Raw genomic sequence first — 20,741 nt, 5'->3', positions numbered from 1 at the left:
GAAGATTCAACCACATTAAATACCACTTTTTATATGTGACTGTCGTCTTCCTAAATGGGACAGGAGGACTGCTAGAATCAATTAATCTCACCTTGATATTGGCAATGCACTTTACGTACAACTCTTATAATTCAGACAAAAAAAAATGTGGTACCTCTCTGCTATAGACGTTTGTGCCTCCCTCACTCATATACTGAAATTCCAACCCCCAATCTGATGGTAGTAGGTGGCAGGGCTTTAGCGAGGTGATCAGATGGTGAAGGTGGAGCCCTCGTGAATGAGATTACTGCCCTTACAAAAGGGACCCCAGAAAGCTCTTTCACTCCTTCTGCCATGTGAGGACACAGTGAGAGGACCACTGTCTATGCACCAGGAAGTGGGCCCGCATTTGACTCTGCCTCTATAGGCATGCTGATCCTGGATTTCCAGCCTCCAGAACTCTGAGAGAAAAATTTCTGTTGTTTATAAGCCACCAATCTATGGTAGTCTGTTATAGCAGCCAAAAGGACTAAGACATTCTCCAACCAGAACATAAATTTCTTTTACGTAAAATCTGTTTCTTCATTCAACAAACATCTACTACTAAGCACCTACTACGTGCAAGTTCCAGATCTTGGAAAATCTCAGGAGACTCTTTCCTCACATAATTGCCTAGAGCATTTGGCTGTAGAGGAGGTACAAGAATATGTACTTGAATGACTGCTGAAGCAGAGCATTCATGGACTGTACCCCCCACAGACTGACCACAAAACACCCAGGGTCAAAGAAGGGGACCAACGCATGGAGAAGGACCAGGGACGGTATCAGTTGTATAAAGGGGTACGCATATTTATTCATTTTGCCTGTTGGGGCAGGAATGTTTAAGAATTTAATACATGTCACATTCGTGAGACAATTCAATCCTCACCATAGACGACAAAAAGGAAGTTGAGAAAGGTTACTTTACTAACAAACGGCAGAGGTAAGATTTACCCCCAGGTTTGCCTGACTCCAAAGACAGTGTGCCACTGCAGTCTCTTCCACTGTTTTTAATGGCATATTTGACAGAAGATAAGATTTTCGTGGCATTGTTGGATAAATGTAGGCTGTGTTTAAAGCTGGAGGCTGCAGGCCTGTGGCTTCAGTCATCACTGAAGAACCCCGCCGGCCTGGATGTCTCCTCTTGGCAACTCTCCAACCACTGGCCCCTGCATTCTGCTTCTTAGCTCTAAATCCCCAACTGCCTTTGCTGTATTCAGAGCTGAGCCTCATCTCTGAGCCCTGTGGCAATACAGTCTTGACACCTATCATGACAGTCCTGAATAAAATCTTTCTTACCATTTTAACAAGTGTCAGAATAATTTTTTATTTAACAATTCATGGTAGAAAGTCACTATATAGGTGAGGTGTAGTGAAAAATACATCTTTGGTCTTTGTTCTCAGTTCCTGGCACAGAGCTCCTAAGACCCCTGGAATTTCCTGAGTGATGGGGAGTGCCTTGTGCTATTCATAACAAGTCCCTTCCAACCATACCTGAGTTTACGTTAACGAGGTGACTCTTGGAGGACCAGGGAGCCGACTGCCAGAAAAACCAACCATGTGACTGGAGGGTTGGAACTTTCAGCACCCACCACTTTCACCATCTCTGGGGAGAGCAGAGGAACTAGAGATTGAGTCCAATCATCAGTGGCCAATGATTTAATGAATCGTGCCCACAAAATGAAAACTCCACAAACACCCCTAACAGCAGTGTTTGGAGAGCTTCTGGGCGGGTGAACACCTCTGAGTGCTAGAAAAGCAACGTGCCTAGAGAAGGCATGAAGCTCCACATCCCTCCCCCCATGCCTTGCCCTATGCACCTCCTCTACTTGGCTGTTTCTGACTTGTAACCTTCATAATAAACCATAACAGTAAATAAAGTGCTTTCTTGAGTGCTGCGAGTCATTCTAGCAAATTATTGAAGCTGAGGTCGAGTCAGGTTGTGGAACCCCCACATTTGCAGCTGGCCAAGCAGATACGTGGGTAGTCTAGGCACCCTATTTGTAGCTGACATCTGAAGTGGGGGCAGTCTTGTGGGACTAAGCCCTTATTCTGTGGGGTCTGCCCTAACTCCAGGAGTTAGTGACAGAATTAAATTGAAGTGGATTGCTGGATACCCAGTTGGTGTTGGAGAATTGGCTGGTGTCAGAAAACACTACACACAGGGATTAAGAGAGATTGGGTGGGGGTGGGGGGAACCAAGAGGAGCAGGGAAGGACCTGGAGATAAAAAAGGACAGCTGACAGAAAGGAACAGCAAATTAGCTCTCCAGCTTCTGACCAAAGTGTCCAACTTTGAATAATACTGAATCGCCAAATAACTGATTGATTATTTTGTCAGCTTTCTTGTATTATCCTATGTTTTGATCCTATAAAACTGATTCTAAATAGAATCTCTATGGGAACAATACACACTGAAATTGAAGGATGTGAAATGTAAAGATTTACTCAGATAATGCTTGCTATTTTTGTTGAAAAAAACTTTCAAAAGTACTTTTAATTTTGATTTTCTTCTATAAAAATAAAATGTATACAGTAAAAGTTTTAAACAAATATTACACGATATAAAATTAAAAGAAAAGGTTTCTCCTACACCCATACTCCAGAGGTAGTAATAATCAACAATTTTATATACTCTTTCAGAAGTTTTCCATGAATAAATAAGCATATGTGCACGTGCACCCGCACAACACACACAGGCTCTGAAAACTGTAGAACGAATAGCATACATGAGCTAGTTCGTTTTGTTTTCCCCAGTAAAGAGCAGTAAGCCACACGTCATCTGCTCTGTTGAGTATAACAAATCATGACTTCACTTTAATTAGAAGAAAATAAATTCTACACTTTACTTTTATCTACCTATGTATGCTATAATTGGAAATACCTTTAACATAGTTAGAAGATTCAACAAAATTAGGTACAGTGAAACTTCTTAGAAAAAACATTCAATGTACACATATGTTTCTAAAAATAGATTTAACTTGGGGCAGGCCCTGTTGCCTAGTGGTTAAGTTCAGCGTTTTCCACTTTGGCAGCCTGAGTTCAGTTCCCAGGTGCAGACTGACATCACCCACTGGCGGCCATGCTGTGGTGGCAACCCACATATAAAATAGAGGAAGACTGGCACAGATATTAGCTCAGAGAGAATCTTCCTCAAGCAAAAAAAGAAGATTGGTAGCAGATGTTAGCTCAGGGCAAATCTTCCTCAGCAAGAAAAAAACACCATGATTTAACTAATAATTTTCTTTTCAAATAATAAAGCATTTTTATAATTTTTGAGAACTTACAACACATGCACTATTTCATATTTAATTCTATAATCAGAATTCAAATGTTATTCCTTGAATCAGTGACATTTAATTTGAGGTGACATGCAAAGTGATAAAGGTAAAATTAAAAAATTAGAAAAAATTATGTATTTTACCATACATTAAATTAAAATTTGAGATATGCCTATGATTTTAAAGAGAAAAATAAAAATTAAAAGAAAATATACACAAAATACCTAATTTCCTCTCTAGATGAATAGTCAACTTTGCAAATCTTTCATTGCTAAAATATCTTGCTGTTACTGTGGGGGACTGGCATTGGCCACCCCAAGATATGTCTCTTTGGCATGAAGATTATTTTGGGCTGGTTACTTTTAAAAACTACAGATATGAGAGAAACTCTGAAAAGTAGAATTTACTTACCCTTTGTAAGAGACATTTACATTTGTAAAGGAAATCTCCATCTGTAAAGGTGTCTCCCTCTTTGTACCAAGAAGAGGGGGGGATGACCTTATCTCTAGACACTCTTATCAATGCAGAAGGCAAGGACTTAAATCTGCATAATGACGTTACCCTTGTTTAATGTGCTTTTCTGATAATCTCCCATAACTGACTCTCCCCACCCCCAACATCCTCCTTTGTCTTTAGCAGAGGGTGGTATTTAAGAGGAGAGCTTCGACCATTTTGGTGAGTTGCTCAGTTTTTCTGGGTCTCTCCCATGTATACATGTTATAAAACTTTGTTTAATTTTCTCCTGTTATTCTGTCTCATGTGAATTTAATTCGTTGTCTGACCAGGAGGACCCAGAGTGGGTAGAGGAAATGTCTTCCTCCCCTATATTACCTTAAGTAAGCTTTGAATTATGTTGAAATATAATATTTCACCATTTAAGATTCATTTAAAAAATGTCTGAAGCCTGATGCCATGTTAAAAGCATGTAAGTTTGCATGTACTACATTTAACACACAGCACAGCAAAGGAAAGAGCCCCAATCCAGTCTCTGGAGTCAAAGAGATCTGCTTTCAATCATGGCTACTGTACTTTTCTCTGGCCCTTGTGTCCTCCAGCTTTAAATTGAAAACTGTCTAAAAAAGTTTAAAGTCAAAACTTTTATTTCTTTAGGTCCTGTTCAATCAACTATTTTTTATTTTCTACTTGATTGAGGATTACAAGTAGTTTGACATTTTCATGAAGTCCAATAAAAATACAACGCAAAAAAATGGGGAATTGTACATGATGATCTATGAAATCTTGAAACAGCTTTGTAGTGTTTATGCCTGCCCCTAACTGGGAGTTTCATATTCCAAAACCCATGCGACCACCCTCTGCTCTTCCCTGAGGAAGGGAAGGAACTTCACACCCACCAAGACGGGTCTAACCTTTCAGTTAACTGTAGCAAATGAAGGCTGACTGTAGGGAAATCCAATCAGATTTTCAAGGTCAAATGCATAAAGGATCCAACTTTCACTAATCCCCAGGTTACATCTGTCACCATACAATTTAATGTGCCAATCCCACCTCCCAGCTCAGAAATAATAAGCAAATATGTGATTAAGTTTTAGATAACATAGGGAATTAAAATGCTACATTTTCAAACCATGGACACAACATCTCTGTCAGGCCAGAAATTGAGTGTCAGTGCTGTCTTTTTTGGCTTTTGTTTGTTCATTCCTTTTTTGTTTTCGCCTTGGTCCAGTCGAGTAGAGAGCTTCCTAAACACTTACCTTTTTGCCTACCAAATATATTAAAATCCACTCATCCTCTAAAAAACAAATAACCTTTAAATTTAAATGAGCTAAATCTCCAATATAAAAAATTTTAGTAGTGTAAATTTTCACTAAAGCCACTTAAATTCTCTCACAGAATCAAACACTTCTAAATTGACGTCTCCTTTGTCCCAGCCACTCCAGTTCTGAAGTTGACTGAGTTCCCATGTGTTGAAGAAATTGTACCAGATGCTGGGAATAGAGTACAGAGAATCTGAGGCATGTAAACAGACAAATTTAATCAAATGTACACAGAGCCACAGAAAAGGGACTAAAGTTGGGAATTTGTAAAACTGTTCAAAAAGCTATCAAATATGTGCTAAATCCTTAAAGGACAGGGAATGGAGACTGCCAGCAAAGAAATGATGATTTCTTCAGTGAAGTCAAGTAACCCTGTGTGACCCTAGTTCACATCCACTCATCTGATTACACTGTGCATTTGACATAGAGTTTTACTCAGATATAACCTATTTTTTTCCTTTTCTCTTTTAATAGTACTCAATGGAATAAATCATACAGTAACGATGACAAAATTCTGTGATCAGAGAGTCAGTTAGTGAACAAGCTTAGACATGAATGCAATTTCCTGACCCAAGTCCTAGTTTCTTGCAGAAAGATCAGGCAGGTTCAGGGTGAGGAGAGAGGTAGATCTCCTCAGCCAACAGAGAAGAAACGCAAAGCATGAAAAGGCAGGCCAGGTTCTTAATGCCCAAACTGATACTAACAGTGGAGTCACCTCAGGAGATGCTAACAGTTGTGAGCAGAGGAGTCTGCTGAGACATCCTGAAGGAGAGATGGTCTGGTGGTGGAGTAGGAAATGGAATGGGTGGAATACAAAGAGAGAGCAGAGCAGAATACAGCTGGATAATCACACAAACAAATGAGGGACTGAACTAGAAGGCAATTCATATTTAAAGTCGACAGAAGATGGATGAGAGTGCCACCAAAGAGGCAAGCCTTTCATAGAGACAGCGTCATGCCCGCTGAATACCCAATCAAACACATGGGATGCAGCTCGCGCCCTCTCCCCTTGCTTTATCCTCTATCCCTTAACTCCCATCCTCTCCACGGGTTCAAAGCTCCACGCTCATCAGGCCTTCGGCTTCTGAACTTGTTCTCCAAGATTGGAACACTTCTCTAGACTTTTTGCCTGGCAGTATCCTTCCCTTCATGTCTCTGCCTGAATCCCATGTCCTAGAAAGGCTGTCTTTGAATTCTCAGACTAGTTAAGCGAAAATCACAGCATTCTATCATGATACTCACCATAGGTGTAACTTCCTACTTCATGCCTGTCTTCTCCAACAGACTGTTAGTGACCCCCTGTTAATTCATTTCATAGTGCCTAGCATGTGGTAACAGCCCTGCAGATACACGCTATAAGAACGAATGATGAAACGACTCATCATTACAAATAAGACATCTACACACACAGCTCTACCTTGTATAGTATTTTCACTGCTTTATCTCACATGATCCTGACAACATCCCAGGATGGTTGAGTCTCATTCACATTTTGCACATGAGAAAAGTTAGAAAATATATTTCTAAAAGTCACACAATTAGCAAGCAACATTACCAAGACTCAAACTCAGGACTCCCAATCCAGGACACTTTCCCAACACATTCCACCAACAGGTCATTAGAACATCTTGTCTAACTAGCAACCCAATCAAGCCTGGAGTACACAGTGCTTCTATAAAGGAAAGAAATACTCCTTACAAAACAGGTCCAGGAAAGACAGTATTAATGAGCCAAGGACTTTGTACGCTGAGCCCATACAGAAGTCATCCTTTAGTATCAGAAACTTTTAGCTAGAAACCCTGATACTTGGCAACTCTGCCAAATCCTAGAAGCCTCTGTTCTTTCTCTGGGTGAACGATCCAAGGAACAGGATTCCAGAAGGAAACAGATGGTATTCAAACTGGCTGATCTGAAGAGAGTTTAATTAAGGGCCAGTATATAAGGGTGCGACTACTGCAGTACTGGGGGTTAGGCAGGAGGGGAGGTGTTACTGCCCCAGGGGATGAAGCACGAAGTGGCAGGAAAGAAAAAGAAAGAGAAACTTTCTTTCCTTCCACTGCGAGGGCAGCCTGACAGGGTTGCAGATTCCTTCCACAGAGAGAAGCAGCCATCCTTTGGGGACCTACCACCGAGGGAGCCAAAGAGAACAAACACTCTGATCCCTCTTTTCCCTCCTGCCAGTCCGCTACTGGTGACCTCCACTGGGTAGGTACTGACCCAACCAGAAGCCAGGGGGTTAAAGCATCTGCTGATACGGGCCTCACACCACACACATCAGCCTCCCGGGCCCAGAGCAGAGAACAGAAGGGTGGAGAGAGGAGCTGGGAAGGCAAAATGCAGCTCTCCAGCCCTGCACCTTTGTAACCTCAAGGGCTCTTTGCAAAGAGCTTCTGATGCCTCCTTTACATGCAGCAGTTTCCATCCGAGCTTGCCACACACAAAATTACACAGCAGAACACTAAAAAGTAACGAAAATTGCTTCAGAGATCGCTTATCATACCAGTACTACTTAAGTAATTATGACCTTGTTAACAATGAGTCACCAGCTATGGGGCTGTGCACTTGACTTAAAGCCCCTCTTTAACAAATCTATGATCTATGTCCCCACTTTACAGAAGAAGACCCTGAGGATCCAAATGGATTTTTAAAAAGTTAAAAAGCTTGCCAAAGCTTAGACAGTTAATAAGCAGGCGAGTCAGGATTCCCACTAAGGTATATCGAATGCCAAAGCCCATCTTATTAGGTGTTTAAAAGCTACTTAATAAAAATTCACAAAAGGGTCAGAAAAGTATAACTAAGAAAGTAAACGCAGCTGCACAACACAGCAGTCGTGTGGATAGGGACACAGTCAGCAGAGGCCCCCTTGTCCAAGCGCCTTAACTCTGACGAACTCACTACAGGACAGGGTGTAGCCTGGACCCGGACCAAGACGAGAAGCCCAGAGAAGAGTGATAATACCTACACTCAACATTCCGAGATCTATCTCAAAACAACACAACAGCCCAGTGGGAGGATTCAAACTCATCTTAGAAGATATATAAATAGCGTTCATGGCCACTGAAATTCTGTTTGACAAATTACTAAAATGCTACTACGGCTGCTGGTCTGAAAAGAAATTTTTTATCCCCCAACACGACAAATGTTCTCACGAAGGAATTATTTTATTTAAGCAATCCAAACTCAACTGAACATCTATTAGAATCAAACCAGAGTTGAATACACTAAAACCTGCCTGGACTAGATTGATTCATATAGCTCAAGATCTTGCAAATAATCTTCCATAAACAGAAATAAATGGCACGGCAGAGTAGAGATGCATATCACTGTCTAATAAGGATGAATAAGCTCATCATAAATACACATAAATATACCATCCAGGGAACAGGAAACAGTCAATACTCTAAATATTAAGAATGCCTGAAAGTAAACTATTTTTATAAAGACAGAGCGAACATTTGTACAGAAAATATCCTTAAATATATATACAACACACAAGATTAAAACACACACACAGGAAATGACAGTCAAATTCCTTCAGGAAGGAAGAAAGGTTGATAGGGAAAGAGAGAAGGAGGAAGGAATTGATACTCCCCATCATGGATAATTAACAAAAATATAACAATAATTTCAGCAGCTGGAATGTATTTGCTGACTATCTTCCAGGTGTTTAACGCCTGTAACACTACAGCAAAGTGGACGTCATCCTCAGTGTGCAGAAAAGACACAGGTGCTTGGAGACATCCAGCGACTCAGCCGAGGTCACACAGCCAACCCAGACCGAGGTTCCAGCCCCAGTTTACCTGATTCCTAAGTCCACGCTCCCTCCAGTTTCGTGGTATTACTGGAGCAAAGGAATACTGAACTTGAGTGAAAAAAATAGCTTTGGATTATTATTTCATTTTGGGGGAAACTCACCATGTATCAAAAGAAATAACGTTTATTAAAGTGCTTTGAAAACTCTAACACATCATGCAAATATAGGTTATTATTGTTTACTTATTACAATGCCTAATTTGTGATGATTTATTTATATGCATCTCAGTGTAGAACAGATTTCACGAAGAATTTGTGAAAGCAATAAGATTCTAGAGAATCAAATCCTGATAACTAAAAACTTTTGAGCACTACTCAGAATTATTATAAAAATTTTGTCAAATTCTTTTTAACAAAAAAAAAATGCTTCCAGTGTACTGGCACCTTAATTTCCCCTTCAATATATGCAATCATTCACCAAACAAAGGCATCTTGGCCAGAAATGAGAAATACAAAGATGAGACATGGTCATTCAATGCCTCAATGGAACACAAATTTATCATCTAAAGAGGAAAGACTCAAAGGCCTTCAGAAATAAGTAGGTTACTGAATTTTGGTACTAAATTCTAGAAATTTTCAAAATAAACTTCTAATTACAAAAGGTTTCTTACAATTTTAAAACACTAAAGACCAAAGAACGGAAATCAGAGATGAGATATCCCCTGAAACTGGTAGAAGGAGGCTAACCAGTTGAATAATTACCATATTCTAGACATTATACTAGAAGCTTTACATAGATTTAGTCCTCATAACTTCTCAGAGTGTTGGGACAAGAATTATCACCCCCTTTTTTCTTATACGTAGCAAGTGACAGAGCCAAAGTTTGACTGCAGGATTGTCTGACTCTCAAAGGTTTTACTTCTTTTCCAAAATATCACACAACTGTCTTCAAAAGAAAACAAAACCTTCCAAGCCAACAGGTAAACAGAATAGATTAAATTCCACCTCTAATAAACCAACAGAATTTTACAGCAAGTCTGTCAACAGCATTCATTGAATACCTGCAGTTTAGTGTGAAACATAACAGAAGGAACAGAGGGCGTTAAAAATGTAACTAACGCGCAACAGTGCATGCTGGTGTGCACAGCAGTGAAGACAACAAATGATCAGGGCTCAGGTTCACGTATAGTTTTACCAGTCCTAATGCTGAATACAGGTAAATTTCTCTTCTATGGACCAACCCGTTTTCATCTGACAGTAAGGAAGCCACTGAAATAAATATTTATTGAAACCGGTCACAACGAATGGCTCAGCTTCTACTTAAATCACACAAAAAAGAGAGGCAGGGGGATGGACCTAGTCGACAGGGAAAAAGAGGCTAAGAGTTCCTGCCTTCCCAAACAGACCAAGCCCTTGGCTATTCCAAGTGACTGAGAATTATTCTTAATATAAATGCATTTGTCAAATGAAGAGTCGGTAAACCCACGGACTAAATGAAGGAAACAGTGCATCAGCTTAGTTCAAGTTGCTCATGACTTAAGTCAGCACCTATGGGGAGGAGGGATGGGAATAACCACTAAAGACTGAAAAAAAGGAAAATCTACTTTTAGTCGCACCTGCCTAAGGGTTAAACGACATTTCTCACTTTTAATTGCAAACATCATTAAGTATACCGCAAAAGACCAGCTATCTTAAACAATTATCAGGCTCCAGAGGTCACCAATTAGAACCCTGCAAGGATTTGAATTAAAAAAGGTTTCACGGTTAGGTGAAGTAATGATCCAAGAAAGAGATTAGTTCTGTTCAGACTGCACTCATTATAAAATCCATTTCCTTTGTATGAAGATTCAATGTCTTTCTCATTTATCCCGCTGGCATTATCACACTTTGAGATAGAAATATGATTGTACTAATGATATTCTATAACAACCATATAGTACAAGCATTTTGCTCTCTACTACTTTAATATTTAATAAGATTACCAATGAATACCTTCTATTGGTTAGATATACAATATTACAGACTCTATGGGTATGACAGAGTATTCAAAATAAATTCAAAGTAGGATATAACTGTGCTATGGCTATACATTTTTAGGTCAGTCTCATAATCATCATCAGTCTCTATTTATATAGCAAAGTGTCAGAGTAACTGGGGGGAAATAACCCTTAAAACATTAAATCATATTTTTCATACGATGATTATCTACAGGGTCACTTTTATAAAACAAACTCTAAAAATAAATAGCATGATCTAGGATTACAACTAGAGCCCAAAGAAAACATCTACTTTGATGCTGTTTAAAAGGCCTATCGAGCCAGGCCTGATTGCCTAGTGGTTACAGTTTGGCACACTCTGCTTCAGCAGCCTAGGTTTCTGGTTCCCGGGTGCAGAACCACACCACTCACCTGTCAGTAGCCATGCTATGGAGGTGGCTCACATAAGAAGAACTAGAAGGACTTATAACTAGAGTATACAACTATGTACTGCAGCTTTGAGGAGGAAAAAAAACAGAAGAAGATTGGCAGCAGATGTTAGCTCAGGGAAACTCTTTCCCACCAAGAAAAAAAAGTTAAAAAACAAATTAATAAATAAACAAAAGGTCTAGCAACAAAGCCATAAGAGATATGCTAGAATAAAGAACATGGCTAGAAAAAAAACCACAGATTAATATTAGAACAAAACATAGAAAATGTCTAAAAATACCATTATTTCCCTCATAACTCAATGCTCTTCTAAGCTACCTGAAAACTGCCAAACAGGCATAAAACACTTTTAAAAACAAAATACAATTAAAGCAGAAACATATATCTTGTCACTCAGATTTAATCATCATAAAAAGTTAAGACACTGATAAAAAATCAGTCTGCATACACTTATTAGTCACAGCCTCTGAGGACAGGAAATATCTCAACACAGATGCATACAATTATTGAAAATGAGGACAACCTTCCTATGTCAATTTAGAGCCAGGAAGAGTTATCCATACTAGGTCATCCTCCAGTCACATTTTACATATATATATATATATATAAAACTTCTCCTTATGAGGCAGGTGCTATCTCCTCACAGTGGACCATCCCACTGGGAGTTTTCTTAAACAGATTTGTCAAGTTAGGTATAGATCTTAACATTCTAGACTAAGCTGTACATTAAAATCATGTAGGGATCTTATGTAAAAATAACTACGCTGAGACCAGCCGGGGGCATTTGTTTGTTTTCACTTTGTCCTTCAACCATGAAGTATTTAGTTAGCAATTATGCACTCTAGTGGGTTCCACTTGTCAAATCTACTGACAACTGACTGATCAATTTTAAGGCTGAATATACAGATTACTTGTTACTTTACAGAATTGTACCACATAGCCCATCAGGGCAAATGAGCCAGAATCAAAGGGTAAACACAAAGCTTTACTTTGACTAAAACTAACAATAAGTATCTTCGGTTGATGTCTGACTGTCTTCTATTCTCACCTTAAACACAAGAGGTGGGATACTTTGTTGATCTATTCCACGAAAGAGTAACAAACAAGACGAGAACACTAATAACACGGCCAGGAAGGATAGACCACATTCGAGGATTCACCAATTTTTAAATCAACAGTGGTTGCTGCCCATCAAAGGGCCACAATACATAAGCAGATACACAGTATATCTGAAGTATCACTATTTCACGGCAGGGTGAAATATTTTTGTCTGTCATATAAAAGAGGGATTAGATTTGGTCAGTAAGACCAATGGTAGAATTAGGACTAAAAGGTAGAAATCATAGAGAGAGGAGCAACCACTCAAATTATAGAGATGAAGATTCTAACAATAGCATTTTCCAAAGATGGAACTAGCTACTTAAAGAGACTTTAAGTTCATCTATGGAGTCCATCCAGCACAGGCCGGACCCAGCTGGCAGGAATGTCCCAGAGAGAATTCAATCATCTAACGGCAAGTTCAACTTGAAGGCGGTTCTCAACCCTGAGATTTACACACGTCCTTATCATCTGTCTCACTGACTAGCTCGTCTACACATGAAACTGTGTGATTCATCATCACATCCCCAGTACCTAGTTCTGCACCATGAATCTAACATGCATTCAAAAACTATTTGTTGAGTGAATGACGATATTCTTCACGGAAAGGCACAGTGAGACCTGAGGAACTTTTAGGAAGACCCAAGGTATGAATTAACCAAAATGCAAGTCACCTATCTTCCAATTTCCATAAACAAACCACCTATGCCAGTTACCAAGATAGTGCCTCCCAGCTCCCTCCAAACCCATCCATGTCCTGTTCTAGAAGGCTGGGGAGGGACACTGGAAGCATATTTCTCCTCTGCCAGCAGTCCCCTAAGAGGTTCTGCATTGGGAGCGCCAGCGTGGGGGAGACTGACGGGACCTGCTCCTTCCCATTCTGTTTCTATTTCCTGGCAGCGTACCAGAACAGTGTTCTCAAGTTGTGGCAGTGACAGTGATTTTCCCTCACATTCCCAGAATCTCACTCATTGCATCTCCTCAGCAAGCCAGGACCCTCACCTGAGGCCTGAGGCCCAGCCCTCTGAGCTCCCTCTTCAGGCCCCTGAGTCAGCGCCCTGAGTGGGCCTTGGCGCCAGGGTCCTGGCTGGTTCATTTCTTCCTCCAGCCCTGAGGGCGATGGCTCAGCACGGCGCCTCTGGTACCACTTCTGTGTTACTTCACTACCCCCCATTTGCCTTTTCAGTCATCCAGCACCTGTCTAGCCAGTTCTTTATACTAAATCCTCTGTTCAAATACCTGGTGTGATTTCTGTTTACCTGACTAGACCCTGACTGATACACCATCTTGGTAAATTCCTGGAAGTGTAGTGGAAAGAACCTGGGAATCAACAGGCTGGAAGTCTTAAGTACTGTGTGCCAGGTACCATGCAAGGCCTTAAGGCAGGTCCTCACGGGTCCCAATCAACCCCAAACAGGGCAGTAAAGTGGAAGAGAGGACACCGGTGTTGGGGGAGCAGCCCAAGCTCGACCTCTAGAGAACCTCCAGCAACTCACTTAGCCTCACTGAGCCCTCATTTCTTCATGTATAAAAACAGGGGGAAACCCAGGCTCGTGTGACCCATCCCCAACTCTAGGGGTTGACAGTCACTAATCTAATGGCATCAAGCCCCTTCTAAAATTTGATTCTTCTACTTCAATAATTCTTGGAAACTTAAATAATTAAACTTTTTTAGACCAGGGATTTATTAATGGTAAAAAGCTCTAAAGAAAAGGGCAAACTTTCCTGGGCGACAGCATGCTTTTGCAGCACCTCCTCTGCCTGCAGAGAGGGCTTTCGTGCTGACTCCTCAGCCTCAACTGCAGCTGGCAGAGCTGACAGCAGGGGCGCCAGAAGGATGGCTGTGGCGGTGTGCCTGTTCACTCCCCACCCACCTCCAGTACAGATCATAATGATCACCACAGAGTTTGAAAACCAGCATCTATGCAATGACATTAGCATCGATGTTCTCCATACAGTGGAACCATAATGAATATCTTGGAGGCTGAATTATCTGAGCTAAATTTCTGATTTCCCCTGTGAAAAGCACAGGAAGACAGCATAATCCAGGAATATGCAACTGCAGGTGATGTTTACCTGGAGCAGCATACCTATCAGCGCTCTAATTTGCGTAGCATAGAGTAAATCTCTATGAATATATAACCATTCAACACATTATTCAGGGGGAAAGTGTTTATCGTCTTCAAAACATTTGCTATTCCAGGAACTAATTAAGTTTACAAACTGTGGTGTGAATACCAGACGGCAGTCGATGTACAAATCATATTGCTAATTATGCCTCTGACAAAGAAACTGTATTACAGGTATTACATGCAAATGCTGCAACCAGGCAAGTCCTTTAAATTTCACGATCTCAAGCTTGGGAACAAATGAAACCCAAAACATGAGCATCAAATGAATGGAAATTAAGTCGCTCAGAGGCAAATTCAACAGTAGCCCTAAGTGAATGCTTAATCGAGTTATTTTGTCACCTGTTTTTGCTTATGGCATTCCCAGGACAGAATATTAACCTAGAGCCTCCAGACAAGCACAACTGTCTAGCTTTTTGACACCTGCAATAAGAGAGTATAAATTAATGATAATGTGGAAAGAAGATCTTAATTTAGTGAGACTCGAAGTAATAAAAACTAATGAAAACATGAGTTCAAATCACAGACCAGGACTGACTTACAGAATGACACTGGGGGAAAAAAACAAGTCAGAGGGCTCCCAGTCCCCTGACTATCACTTAGGGGTACTGAGACCCACTCCTAGAGCTGTGAGGAGTCGTGACACACAACAAAGGCCCTCCCTCCACCCTGCGCATAAGAAATCCTGGCTCCTGCACGCTCCCTACTTCTGCGTATTAATGCAGGCAGAGGTATACATGAAGAGAAGGCTAATACAAACTTAACGAAAAGTGTAAATATTAATAGAATCAAAGATCACTAGAAAAGATTAGAGTGCTAGTTACTCCCGAGTCTCCTGTAGTCAGAAAACCATCAGTTGTGCTAGTGCCACCACTGGCAAGGACCTGGGCCTGGTAAAACCAGGGAGCTCTGCGTGTGAGGCTGCAGGTTCTGGAACTCTTCTGTCCTAACTCAAGCCTTGCTAAAGGTTTATTTGGGTGAATTATTTATCTTCTCTGAAACTCAGTTTCCTTATCTGTAAAATGAGGATTGCCTATGACCTGACTTAGTTGATGTGGAAATAAAATGAGGCCATGTAAAGGAAACCACTCTCAGCCTAAAAGAGCTACTCGAATATCACTGGGGCCATACACATACACGGGCCCCAGGGAATTCCTTACCAGGAGGCCACATCTAAGCAACATGAGCAAGCTGCAGAACAATAGGTCAGTGCGGGACCTCTCCAGCTGCAGTTAAGAGACAGCCACTAGGTCAGGCCTCACGTTTGCCTTTCACGGCTTGGCTAGCTCTCTAAGCTCAGAGCTTCTGGGGGAAAACATGTCTGCTTCCCTCCAAGGAGCAGTGAAGGGGGTATGCAGGGTAAATGAGAGTGTCCCTGCGACAGTTAATAGAACTGTGAATATGCGTGACGTCTACAGGAAACCAGCTTCTGGGATGATGAAATAATACCAAACTGGAAAATGTATTATTATAATAGATACAGGGATATCTGCATAGGACACTGTTTGTCTACTACGTTATTCCTGTCCTAGAAGTAGGTCAGTCACACCACATGCATGCAGGGATTATCCAGAAGGCAGTCAAAACCACCCAGGCCAGTACAGTCCAGGAGAACTTTCTGTGAGGAGGGAAATGCGTGTCTGTGCAGTCCAATACTGTGCAGCCACATGTGGCTACTGAGCACTTGAAATGTGGCTAGTGTGCCTGAATAACTGAATTTTTACTTTTATCTCATTTTAATTAATTAACATTTAAATTTAACTAGCTACAAGTGGCTGGAAGCTACCACAGCACAGATCTAGAATATGGCTAAAAACTAAAAAGGAATTAAAAACGTGTGTGACCAGCAGAAAGAGATACCATGAAGTTCAAACACTTATGTTTTCATTCAACAACAATTTACTGAGTGCCTACAACACGCTGTCGGTGCTCCCTAGCCAACAGCTAACAACTGAGCAGCAGCTGACGGGATGGACGGGCACACAGGGACTCTGGAGTCGGGCAACCCTGGGCTCTAAACGGTGGTTACGTTGGGTAGAATATAATGACATTGATCCTATCTCAAGAAATACGTACCTTAGGAAAGACTACACATGGACACTCACAACACAAAGTATAAATTTTAAGCACACTAAAAATAAATGAAGTACTACGAAGTTTAAAGGAGGCAATAAACACTTTTGGGTCAATAGATCACAGGCAACTTCAGAATGAGTGGTATTTTAGCTGAGCCTAAATGAATGGACTTTGAACACGAAGGGGCATCCCGTGCGTGGGGAGCAGCAGGAGCAAAACTGTGTAGACGTATCCATGGTAATGCGTGCAAAGAATCCAGAGCAACAGAGTGATGAAAGCATAAGGTACAGAGGGGGAGTATCTGGTGACCAAGCTGAAAAGGCAGACAGACCCAAGACAGATTGGGGGACTTGTACTGCCACTAAGCAGCTCCTTTAGGACAGGACTGCAGGCCGAGGGGGCATTTATATGGGGCAGTAGCAGGAAGAGACTTGTGGTTGAGAAAGAGGAAACGGCTCCGTACAGCAATGCCCGAGGGCTGCTCTGTTGTCACTGAGGATTTAGTGTCCACTCTTTGCGTTAAGGTTAAACTACTTTAATAAACAGAGACGCCACAAAAAGGCTGTACAGGAATTAAAAAGTATGATAAAGAAAAAGTTGATTCTGAGACCCTCTACAGGCCCTTGTAACTACCTACATCAGAAGGATGAAGCAAATTAAAAAACCAGTAACTCACGCCAAAAGTGCAAGATGTATTGGTAGGAATTTTAAAGAAAAAACTCACAGATTATAGGTTAAATCTAAGGCCAGAGGCTGAAGACTGCAAAGAGTAAGAATTACTACACAATAGCACCCCAGAATGTCTTCTTGTGAAAAAAAGGTCATTTTGCTCTGAGACTAAAAATATGATATTAAAAAATTGCTGCTATATGTTACCTATGAAAAAGGAGAACAACAAAAAACCCCTACACTACAACTTTTCTATAAGAAAGGAAGAAGAGGATTGATAAGCTACATTTTTGGACAACTGGTAAAAAAGATACAAATCTTACTGAAGGATGCCTAAAAATGTATGATTTCCTATTTCTCTTCCTCTAATCTACTTTCACCTCAAATCTGTTGAACTCATTCCTATTTCCTTCAACTGCAGCTGATCTCAAACATTCCTTGATGTCTTTGAAGTTTCTTGCTCAATAGCTACATGTGATTCTTCTGGAAATGATTTTTACAGTCGTAGAGATAATACGTTAACAAAAAAACTGCCTGAAACAAGAACCACATCATGGTAGGTACTTCACATGGACTTCTTAAAGTCTGCATGCCAAGGCACGACACCTTTATGTATGCTCACCAGTCACCAATCAGAGATGTTCAAAGGCCCTAAATTCTAAGACAGAAAATATTACAAAATAAAGGAAAAAGGGCTCAGAGCTCAGCCAGCACTGTTTCTGTTTTTACTTGTTTTATAAATTAAATGCCTGTTCAGCTATAAACTATACTGGGCTTTTTTTTTTTTTTTGAGGAAGATTAGCCCTGAGCTAACATCGACGGCCAATCCTCCTCTTTTTGCTGAGGAAGACTGGCCCTGAGCTAACATCCATGCCCATCTTCCTCTACTTTATATGTGGGACCCCTACCACAGCATGGCTTGCCAAGCGGTGCCATGTCCACACCCAGGATCCCAACCAGCAAACCCTGGGCCATGGAAGCAGAACGTGAGAACCTAACCGCTGCACCATGGGGCCAGCCCACTGGGCATGGTTTAAGGAGAGAAGGAGGTGGAGTCAGCATTTACTGAGAGCCTCCTGAAAAGTAGGCACTTTAAATATGTCATCTCAATTAATCTCCGAGGGAGGTAGACAGCCGCAGGGGGGTCTTCTCGCCTATCAAGCTAGCAAGCAGAGGTAATAGGTACAAACCCCTATCTGATCAAAGGTCATGTTTTTGGCTACAGCAATAGTATTCCATTCTCCAGTGAGAATATTTAATCCAAGTGTGATATACTTACTATAAGCCTCCACTAATTCCTGGTTAATCGTTTTACTCATCTTCCCAAAGCGTTCACCCCATGCGACTTCACAGCACCTACCAGAATCGTTTACACCCGTCTTAATCATGCCTCAACTCCGGCACTCGCAACAGAGCCTCGTGTGGAATAAGAACGGATGAATAAACAGATACAGAAAATTAGCACCTGAATCAATCAGAAGATTTGGGCTCTCTACTGGTTTCTGCCGTGAACTAGTTAAATAAGCTTAAGCAAACTACAGGTTTTCTGACTTTCATTTTCCATTTCTTCTAGGAAATATTTTCTGAGCTCTCTACTTCTCCCCATCCCAGGGCAGCCAAGTCCTAAAACTAGGAACTAAGTGGCTTCTGAGAAGAGGGTGGGGTGACTTCTGCGTCCTTTATTCTTCCAAGGGGCCTTTCTTCCTGACCGTTACTAATAAGCCTACGTCCACCATCTCCCATCGACTCTCTGAGCGCCTCGGGTCCTTCCGACAGTCACCGTTCGTCGGTCAGGCAGGTCAGTTCCTATTCTTTGGAAGAAATGCCTGTGGGGGTGAAGCAGAGCCTCCGTCACAGAGCAAGCACCCCGATGTTACTCCTTTTCATCTAACCCCTTTATTTAAAAAAAGAAAAGATTCTAACCAAACCAAACTACTACCAGGTCTGGCTAAAAGTCCCTCACAAGGAACTGCGTTTCCCTTGCTGGCCGCTGTTCTACTTTTGAGTAGACTTGCATCTCTTTTCGAAATCCTCTGGCCCGTGTTTCGGGGTTCAGTCTGACCTCCCTCTGCAGCTGCAGTGATTTTCCGGGATCAGTGAGACATCCTCTTCAATTCAGTAAAGAGTTGCAGTATCATGAAACATGAGAACACGATTTTCTATTGAAAAATTCTGAATGTAATGGTAGCCACTATCTAATAGTTTTAACTGCATCCTAGAACTGACAAAGGCAAACTTTACACGTACAAATATCTTCTGTTTCACTGAGACTCTGGGCCGGAGGAGGAGGAGAAGAACTCTAGCATGGGAGGAGACCAGATAAAAGGATGCTCTTTAAAAATACGCTTTCATTGCCAACCAATATAAAAAGTCTCTTTGATCAAATAAAAATCCAGAGTCAGGCTCCTCCCTCCAGGCAAGGTTAAAAACCCAGGAAGAGAAAGTAAGATAAATGAGTTTAAGACACTCTGATGTGTTTCTACAGCAAAAATTAATAATTTTTAAAAATGCAGTGAAAGTAAAAACTAAGATGTGTCGATATTGTGCCATATCTGCTGGCTATAGCCTGTATCTAAAATTTTACATCTTCAAAAGGGGGAAATTATAATGAAAGACAAAGTTAGAGATAAGAGTTGCAATTTTCATTTTGTATAAAGGGACACAGACATATAGCCAAGCACGTCAAGAGTTTTAATAGCATCAAAATGGACCAGCAGAAAGACTGATTTAAAATAAGCAGAAGTAGATTTAAATGACCTCTCCAACCCTTAGAGGCTGCTAAACTTTGGTCAAATTACTTAATCTCTGAGACTTTATTTTTTTATTGGCAAAATATAGATAATGATGCCTAATACGCAGTCCTGTTGTAAGCAACTAAAACAGAAAACAAATATAAACAATGCCTGACAGCCACTAGACACTTTCACATTACCTATTAATATTGTTATATTTCACTTATGCACTTCTAAGTGATACAATGAAAATATTTATCCTTCCTATCCACAACTGGCTTTTCCCTGCACAGTCAGGTGCCTGCCCACTGGAATAGGCACCCAAACTGACATGTGGTTGTAGGGTAAGAGATATATGAAAAGCAAGTCAACTCTAAGAGTAAGCACAACGCACAGAACCACTCTAAACCAGATTTAACCCAAATTTACAATAATGAGGATTCTTTCAAACGATAATACCCAGTACTGTCCAGGAGAGAGGAAAAAAGGTACCGGAGGGTACTCTGCAATGCCAGCACTTAGCACAGGTACCACTGTGGGTCTTCTCCCACTCCGGACTGTGGGCCCGAATGCTAGTTTCAGGTCTCACTTCTGCATCCTCCAAATCTCAGAGAGGAAATGCTCAATACATTTTAGATGACCAAATGAACAGATGCTTAACATATGTATACTCACTATATTCAAAACAGAAAGAACAACTAACCTTTATTTATTACTTCAAAATAATTTTCATTCAACTATTTATTGAACACCTTTTACACGTGCAGCTACACTGGCTGCAGAGT

The 20,741-nt window shown here is 41.0% G+C and overlaps 1 protein-coding gene across 10 annotated transcripts in view; it reads right to left on the bottom strand.

Annotated features, from left to right (window-relative positions):
• Positions 1-20,741, bottom strand: part of KHDRBS3 (KH RNA binding domain containing, signal transduction associated 3) — a 189,853-nt gene that overhangs the window by 128,408 nt on the left and 40,704 nt on the right. The gene's annotated exons all lie outside the window — the stretch shown is intronic.

The sequence above is a fragment of the Equus przewalskii genome, chromosome 8, assembly GCF_037783145.1.
Source record: "Equus przewalskii isolate Varuska chromosome 8, EquPr2, whole genome shotgun sequence".
Classification (NCBI taxonomy): Eukaryota; Metazoa; Chordata; class Mammalia; order Perissodactyla; family Equidae; genus Equus; species Equus przewalskii.
Note: the sequence above shows the minus strand (reverse complement) of the source record. Positions and strands in the feature narration are given on the sequence as shown.